The sequence below is a fragment of the Ranitomeya variabilis genome, chromosome 4 (assembly GCF_051348905.1).
Source record: "Ranitomeya variabilis isolate aRanVar5 chromosome 4, aRanVar5.hap1, whole genome shotgun sequence".
In the NCBI taxonomy this organism is placed as follows: Eukaryota; Metazoa; Chordata; class Amphibia; order Anura; family Dendrobatidae; genus Ranitomeya; species Ranitomeya variabilis.
Genome location: NC_135235.1, coordinates 101415533 through 101424519, shown reverse-complemented (window position 1 = coordinate 101424519; position 8987 = coordinate 101415533). Strand labels below are relative to the sequence as shown.

At 40.2% G+C, this 8987-nt stretch overlaps 1 protein-coding gene across 1 annotated transcript in view; it reads left to right on the top strand.

Moving 5' to 3' along the window:
• The first annotated feature begins 724 nt into the window (after positions 1 to 724).
• Positions 725 to 8987, top strand: part of LOC143769922 (ATP-dependent translocase ABCB1-like) — a 57628-nt gene continuing 49365 nt past the window's right edge. The window contains exon 1 of the mRNA XM_077258979.1: positions 725 to 759. The gene's annotated coding sequence lies outside the window, so the exon portion shown is untranslated. The remainder of the gene's footprint in view (positions 760 to 8987) is intronic.

The window sequence follows — 8987 nt, the reverse complement described above, 5'->3', positions numbered from 1 at the left end:
AGAACTGATTTGGCTAGGTGAGAGGCTCTGGACTGGGGTCTAAGGGGTAACATTTCTCCTTATGGAGATATGAGCATTTTACAATTTAGTAAAATAGTTTTATTTATTGTATTTTGTTTAAAAATAAGTTCCTGAAAAAGTCAAAAAGTCTTGATGCAATAAACAAATGTATGTAGAATTTGTATGCATTTAAAACCTAAAACGGGTCGGTCACGACCCTAACACTAGAGGAAGGTTTTAAGAGATTCATGCCTCTTAATAAATTTGGCACATGTCTCTTCATCAAGAATGGTTTATAGACAGACGCCTAGGCTTGATGAAATGGGCCCGAGATCAGTCCCTACCGTCATCACTAATAATTGGGTCACTATTTGTTGGGAAACAGATGCTCCCTGGCCTCTATCCAAAAACTTTAATATATTTATTCATTTTGTCTAATTATATACTCTGTACTAATGCGTAAATGAACTCAGATAACTTTAGTAATAAAATAGGTCTCCCGTATGCTCTTCTCACAGCAGTGACATAGCAATTCTGAAGAATGTAAACTGCGATGATCCCTCGCTGTTAATGGTGACTTCAAACCAGTCTGGTAAGGAAGAGGTGAGGCTTAGGATGCAAGGTGATGGCTTTTCACCTGCTTTGAATTGTTTCTCAGCAAACAGGTCAGACAGGTATACTCTGCTATATATAAGGAGGGATTGCATTATTTGGAGACAGTTTCCATCATCCAGATAACAAGCTGTTCCTTCTCATCTGGTAAGAGGCATCTGATATACAGTAGTCATTACATATGAATTTCTTCCATATCGTTCCATTCCATTTACTATCCAATCATTGCCTTTTAAAGGAAAAAAAAAAGCGGAGTGTGAACTGAACTTTATAGTACAGGATTTTCTTACTAGTCGTTAATCGTAAGCATGTGCTAAGCTGAGCAGACAGGAGGTAAAACTAATTGAATGGATTGTAATATGCCAATGTATATTCCACTATTATTGTTATTACATCTCTTATTAAAAGCTGGGTAGTGTACAACGTGGTTAATGGATATTAATTGCTCCACGACTGTTAAACTTTCCTAGTGTTTAGTTTATAAAGTTAATAGATGAAAAAGCAATGTTTGTTGGGTGCAGCACGGTGCTGTATGTAACTTTGCGCAGATGTAGTGGCTTCAGAATCCTTGCTATAACGGCAACGTCGCTTCTGATTTGCGATCAACATTGCAATAAGTGTTTGGTTTTTTTAACAACCACTATGGGTTGAGATCTATAAGATCACTATGAGATCACGCCAACAAATCAGTACATATGGTGTGGCAACGTGTCATTGTGATCTACTTCTTAGGCGATGGTCAGACGGTCGAAGAGTCTCTCATCCAAGAGAATCTAGCCAATTATGCAAATGACACTCTGATCCAAGTTTCAGCATAGTGTCATTAGATTGTCTCGGATGAGAGAATTGGAGCACAGTGTGAGAAGATGAAGAGCAAAAAAGGTCTCGATCTTCTCCATTCTGTGAGTCTGCAGAAATCGGACTGCTCCCGGATGTTATTCAGGTTCAGTCTGATGTTTTCCCATGCACTTATTGACTTGAGTGGGTGAGTGGTATCCGATTTCAAAGTGACATCGCAGTATGCTGCAATTTTTTATTTTTTTTTATGACAGATTCAGTCAGTGCAAAAAATATGTATCACCACTGCCCCATAGAATAACATCGGTCCGAGCACCATCAGATACAATCGGATAGCACTCGTATCTGCTGGTGTGAGCGTCCCTTTATAATGTGACTCGCTGTTACGTCACTCTAGAAGAAAGGAAAATTTGTTAGAAAGTAAATATATTAATGGTATATATCATGTATGCTAAGTCACTGGTGTATGTATTGCACAATTGTCTATAAATGAAGGCTGATAGAAACGTATCCAGTCATTAACTAATCTCACACATAAGAATTTCACATTGTATGTGGAAATGAGGATGTGAGTCACACCATATAGTACGGAGAACATCTGTGCCACTATATAGAGAGAGGACAATAACCTGATCAGATTGTACTGTGATTAATCAAGAGTTCATAGGCTCTGTACAAAGTTAGGGAATATGGAAAAAGATGGTGTAAAAAGTAAAAGATGGCTGGTGAGAGGTGGGGAGTAGGTCTTACAGAGTTGATCAGGAAGAAAGAGTGAGGCAAACCTTTTTTTTCACTTCTTGGGGGGCAGAACGTCTGGGAGAGAAGGTGGGTAAATGTATGTTACAGTTGTTTGTAATTTTTTAAGAGCTCATTCAGACATAATTGATATCTTGTATGCATAAAACTGTGCGAGGTTTTTTTTTTTTTTTTTAATCTGCGTCAGTTTTCACCATCAGAGTTTGGACATTTTCAGAGGTTTCTCCTATCAAGCAGTTCATGAAAAACAGTGTAGTCATCAGAGAGCTGTCAGACTAATCCCCTCCCGACCCATAGACTTGCATCGTCATGTTTGATCCGTGTTTTGCAGCCTACTAGTTCCATAGACGATCATAGGTATGAGTGCTGTTTGTGAAAAATATCACAAGAAAAATTGAGCCCCAACAGTGAATGAACATGTAGATGTCTAAATGATAGGATTAATCAGATGGACTATTCGGATGTAATCAGAGGTGAACTGATTGGTTTTCAATGAGTCTCTAGGGATCGTTCATATAGTTTAAGTGCATTTATTTGTGAAGGATTTTGTGACCCAATTTTTTTTAGTCTTCTGTACTTAAGATCTTTAGTTATGTGATGGTGTATTTATCCATTGTATTATGATCTGTGTTAGTAGTGTGCTTTCAGAGTAGGTTTACTATATTAGCGATCTTACATGCTTCTTTGGGAAGGTGTAACTAGGGCACCTAGCCCCTCATGTTGTATTATATCACAGTTGCGCTACCTGTTGTTATTTTTGATAAGTTGCATAACTAATATATAATTACATTATATTAACAAGAAACGACGTGAAGTACATATCATGCAAAAAAAAAAGGCAGCTGAGAATAATTACACCCCATGTTAATGATTTGTTTAAAATTACAACATGTCTGGTTGACATGAGACTATAATTAGTAAAAATCCCTTACTTATGATCAGCAAAGGTTTATGGAGTAACTAGTACCTGTTGTGTAATGAAGGATGTTATGGACGGCTCTACACGGATATCGGTGCAAAACAGGAGCGTGGAGTTGTACACCACTCACATGCTATGGTTCAATGGCAAAGTGTCCGTGGGGGGAAGGGGAGAGAAAATGCACAAATATGGTACTTTTGCCAAGAAGAAAAAAAATAAATAAATAACCAAAAAGCAAACTTTACTGAAAAAAAAACAAAACAAAAACAAAACAAAAAAAACACACACCCGTGTCCAGAAATGCTTGCTACAAGTCATGGTCTCTGACTGTTATAAATATTATACATCGCATATTTTCATGATGTAAACATAAGCATAACATTCTATCCACAACCCAAAAAAAAGGAAAGGGCATCATGATGGTTCATGCTAAACCATAGGACAAGGCCAACACTCCTATAGTATTAAGTTAATCGGCAGATAGGCCATGGCATATATATATATATATATATATATATATATATATATATATATATATATATATATATATATATATATATATACACATACACACACACTATATAACAGCATTCTACATTAATTAGAACATTAGCTAGGTTAACACAAGCGTATTAAAAAAGAAAAAAAAAAAATCTGTCTAGAAAACTTGGACGCTTCTCATCTACAATCAACGTGCCTCCCGTGTGTCATTTACATCTGTGTCTCATCTGTTTTTATACATCAATATTTTAAAAAGTACATGATCAATTAGTTTCCTAGGTTAATAGTGGCAATATATAAATAAAAATCGGATGCAATACAGATGCTCCATATGGGCTGTGATTTATTTTTTTTTTTTAATCTTCACATGCACCACTTTGGTAAAGGAAGAAAAAAAAATAAGCAAGCAAAAAAAAGGCCTAACTGAATAACATTGGTGCTGTCCATGTAATGTCAGGATTTTTTCGCAGACCGCACTCAGTCTGCAAATATAGTTGTATCCACTTAGCCTTATACAGGTAGAAAATAAGAGCGGACTGGCTAACGTTTTTATTGAAAGTGTGTAAACCAGTGACCTCATTGCCCGGGCCCTAAGGGTACGTGTCCACGATCAGGATGGCCGGCGGTTTCGTCGGAGCGGCGCTAAGCCCCGCCCCCTTCTAGGACGCGATGATGCCGGATGTGTTCATTGCACACATCTAAATATAAAATATCACTTTTATTTATTTCTAGTTAAAAAAAAGTGCAGACATAGTGCTACCACAAAGTGCAAGGTGCATACGTACATAAAAAATACACATATAAAAAACGCATAAACGTATAGCCACCATACAGAAAATATCTTGTCCTAAGATTAGACAAATTGATATCACATACAGATCTGTCAAGCGCCAGGGTCTATATAAACATTACCCTAATAGTATAGACGCTCCAGATCTGCACAACCATAGTAAGGTGGGGTAGCATGCCGATATTCTTTGAGATATGCCTCTAGATACACATTGTACCATTTATGTGCACATTACCACAAAAACCGGTGCAAACCTATCTTTATGCTCATAAGCAGGCAGTAACAATATAGCCGTGTAAATTCCCTTGATATACAAACATTACACGCCTGGATTCATATTTGTCACATGCGTATCTTAGCGTATTATACTCATCTGTCTTCTGTCGATCATTATCTGAACCCGTGACAGTTCTGAGTTACAGTGGCCCGTCCAAGCGGCTTCTTATTCTCAACCGCATCATACTCTCTGGGTCCACATCACTGAAAAGTGCCTCCCAACGCGTTTCATAGAATACTAATCATCAGGGGACTGTGTCACCTTTCCACATTCTACATGAGCATATCGCTAAGGCGGTCCATCTACCGCCGCTTTTTATATGTTACTCACCGGCGTTTGCAAACTCGTGTTTCCGGACGCTGAGAGCCTCACTTCCGGTGTACCCATATTAATGCATCTTGGAGAAATTTGGAGCGCACCTTTGTTCCGGACATTTAGACGTCGGCCAAAAATGCCGTAACGTCATATCCGGTGGGCGGATATTACCCTTGTATGCCGCCCATTTCATAGTGCGTAACGGCGCTTTGCGCTCTATTCGGCACAAGGAAGGGGACAGCTGTCACTAAAACCTAATATATTCGAGCCCGCAGTTACATGTCATTTTGTAGATCACCACCTTGGTTTTGCAATTTATAAAGTGGTTAATATAAAAGGTCTTTCCTGTTACAGTACTCGAAAACACTCTACCTTGCTGTATGGACTGGCAGTATTTGCAATTCCCACATCTATAACATCCCCTAGTTTGATTACCTAACCAAGTAGGTTGTGTCTAGGGAGGGGCAAAGTGGCTGTGGACTACCCTGTCCTTTATTGAACGACCCTTTCTGAATGTAATCTGTGGAGCCGGGGTCAGTATATCCTTGCGATCATGGTCCATTTGCAGAATAGGCCAATGTTTCTTTATGATCTCGCGTAGGTCACCTGCCCCATTCGTATATTTTGTAATCAGTCTTAAATTGTTGTCATTTTCTTTTTTAGGGGTAGGGGTCAATAAATCCCCTACCCCTAAAAAAGAAAATGACAACAATTTAAGACTGATTACAAAATATACGAATGGGGCAGGTGACCTACGCGAGATCATAAAGAAACATTGGCCTATTCTGCAAATGGACCATGATCTCAAGGATATACTGACCCCGGCTCCACAGATTACGTTCAGAAAGGGTCGTTCAATAAAGGACAGGGTAGTCCACAGCCACTTTGCCCCTCCCCAGACACAACCTACTTGGTTAGGTAATCAAACTAGGGGATGTTATAGATGTGGGAATTGCAAATACTGCCAGTCCATACAGCAAGGTAGAGTGTTTTCGAGTAATGTAACAGGAAAGACCTTTTATATTAACCACTTTATAAATTGCAAAACCAAGGGGGTGATCTACAAAATGACATGTAACTGCGGGCTCGAATATATTGGAAAAACTAGTAGGGAGCTTAGGAGAAGAGTTGGAGAGCACCACTGCGATACTATTAAGAAAAGAGATACCCCGGTTGCAAATCATATTAATAGGGTCCATCAAGGCGATTTAAAGATGGTTAATTTTATGGGCATTGACAAAGTGCACCAGTCCCAGAGAGGTGGAGACTGGGACAGAAATATTCTACAGAGAGAAAGCAGGTGGATTTTTCGCCTCCAAACAACACCACATGGTCTTAACGACCACCTTAGCTTTTCTTCCTTCCTTTAGAGATAGGGAGCAATAGGGTATCCCAGAATTAGGGACAGCCGCCGTTGAGTGGGGGCGCCACTGCGTAGGAATAGGGTGCCAACCTCCGCGGTAGGTAGGGAATAATGCAGAGAGGGTCCCGTAGGGACTCCGATAGTTTCACCTTTTTCTATCATTCCTAATGTCAAGGGTACGCTGTGACACCTACATATATTCTCACCATTTTTTTCAAGTGTATTTATTCAAATATTTTTCATTCTTTAGGTGTGTAAAAACTTTTTCTAGGGCTGATTTCCAGCTTGTATCTGATTTTCTCTTTCAGCCTTATAACATGGCGGTATTGTGATTATAATGTGGCAGTTTTCTCTGCATTTGCCTTCATGAGGACTTAGGAGACGACGAGTTTCTCCACTTTTTCATAGCGGTACAGGATAGGTTTTAGTGACAGCTGTCCCCTTCCTTGTGCCGAAGAGAGCACAAAGCGCCGTGACGCACTATGAAATGGGCGGCATACAAGGGTAATATCCGCCCACTGGATATGACGTTACGGCATTTTTGGCCAACGTCTAAATGTCCGGAACAAAGGTGCGCTTCAAATTTCTCCAAGATGCATTAATATGGGTACACCGGAAGTGAGGCTCTCGGCGTCCGGAAACACGAGTTTGCAAACGCCGGTGAGTAACATATAAAAAGCGGCGGTAGATGGACCGCCTTAGCGATATGCTCATGTAGAATGTGGAAAGGTGACACAGTCCCCTGATGATTAGTATTCTATGAAACGCGTTGGGAGGCACTTTTCAGTGATGTGGACCCAGAGAGTATGATGCGGTTGAGAATAAGAAGCCGCTTGGACGGGCCACTGTAACTCAGAACTGTCACGGGTTCAGATAATGATCGACAGAAGACAGATGAGTATAATACGCTAAGATACGCATGTGACAAATATGAATCCAGGCGTGTAATGTTTGTATATCAAGGGAATTTACACGGCTATATTGTTACTGCCTGCTTATGAGCATAAAGATAGGTTTGCACCGGTTTTTGTGGTAATGTGCACATAAATGGTACAATGTGTATCTAGAGGCATATCTCAAAGAATATCGGCATGCTACCTATGGTTGTGCAGATCTGGAGCATCTATACTATTAGGGTAATGTTTATATAGACCCTGGCGCTTGACAGATCTGTATGTGATATCAATTTGTCTAATCTTAGGACAAGATATTTTCTGTATGGTGGCTATACGCTTATGCGTTTTTTATATGTGTATTTTTTATGTACGTATGCACCTTGCACTTTGTGGTAGCACTATGTCTGCACTTTTTTTTTAACTAGAAATAAATAAAAGTTATATTTTATATTAATTGGGAATCCGCTTATACCAATTCAATTATCCTTTGGTTCCTCCTGTGTTTTGAGTCTAGCTGACAATTGCACACATCTGGCATCATCGCACCCCACGCATACCTTGCGGCGGTGCAGCGGCGCCGCAAGGAACACGGACATGCTGCGATCTTAAAAGACGCACAGCATGTCCGGAGTCGCAGGGCCGACGGGTGCGTGTTACCACGCATAGTGGAGACGGGATTTCATAAAATCCCCTCCACTATGCTGGAACATCTGGACGCTGCGTGTTTGACGCTGCGGCCCCACGCAGCGTCAAACACGCAGCGTTTCCTGAACGTGGACAAGTACCCTAACTCTACTGACTTACCTGACCAGGATTCTAATGAATTGGGGAAGTGCTGGGATCCAGCTTAGGTTTTTGTGCACAAGGGGGTTGTGGCTGCCCCAGGACTGTGTACCGTTATCCCATCCTTCTCAGAGAGGTTTTAATTAGAGCTAAGCTGGATCCTGACTGGAATGGATAGATGGGTGGATAAAGATTGCACGGCCAGGGGCGGCACTCCTCCTAATGCACAATGTAGAGAAGGTTAAGCTGGATCCTATCTGGTTTCTAGGCCATTTAAGACCTGGTTAAGCACAAAGAAAGGTGAGTCAATAGTCATGACTTATCCAATCCAATGAGGCCTCTTCTGATCACAAATATCAGAGTAAGATCAGAGTAAAAGTCTAATAGAAACACGTCACCACTTCTGTATTGATCACCCACTCCTGGTTTTGGCTTACAGATATTGAACTGTGAACGTGCCCCCAAAGTATCTCCTGTATTGACACTGTTACATAGTGTTTGTATGGACGGATGGCTGGTTTATGTTACGTTATATTGACTACTGTGGTTTTCTGTATCAGGAACGCTTTTCTCTACATATTTTAAGTTTTGTTAGTTGTTTTTTTTTTAAATCTAAAATAACAATGTGAAGAGATCCAAAAGATAAATGGGCAATACATGCACCAAATTTTCATTCTCATCATTTGAGTTTAGGACAATCAGTACGATGGAGGGTGAGCGAAAACAGTCCATGTGTTTTCATTACTGAAGCTAACAATTAGATTGTGTCTGTTGTTACATGGAGTATATCCTACTCTGACAAATGGTGGCTGATCTCGAGTGATCCCGAGTTTTATGTCTGACCTGGCTGAGACAAGAATGCATTTACTGTTGTAACATGTCAAGCTCACTTCTAGGTGTTGAGAATTTAGGGCAATCTCATTTACATTCATTGTTGACACATCGGAGTCAAGGACAGAACATTGAGTTCTCATATA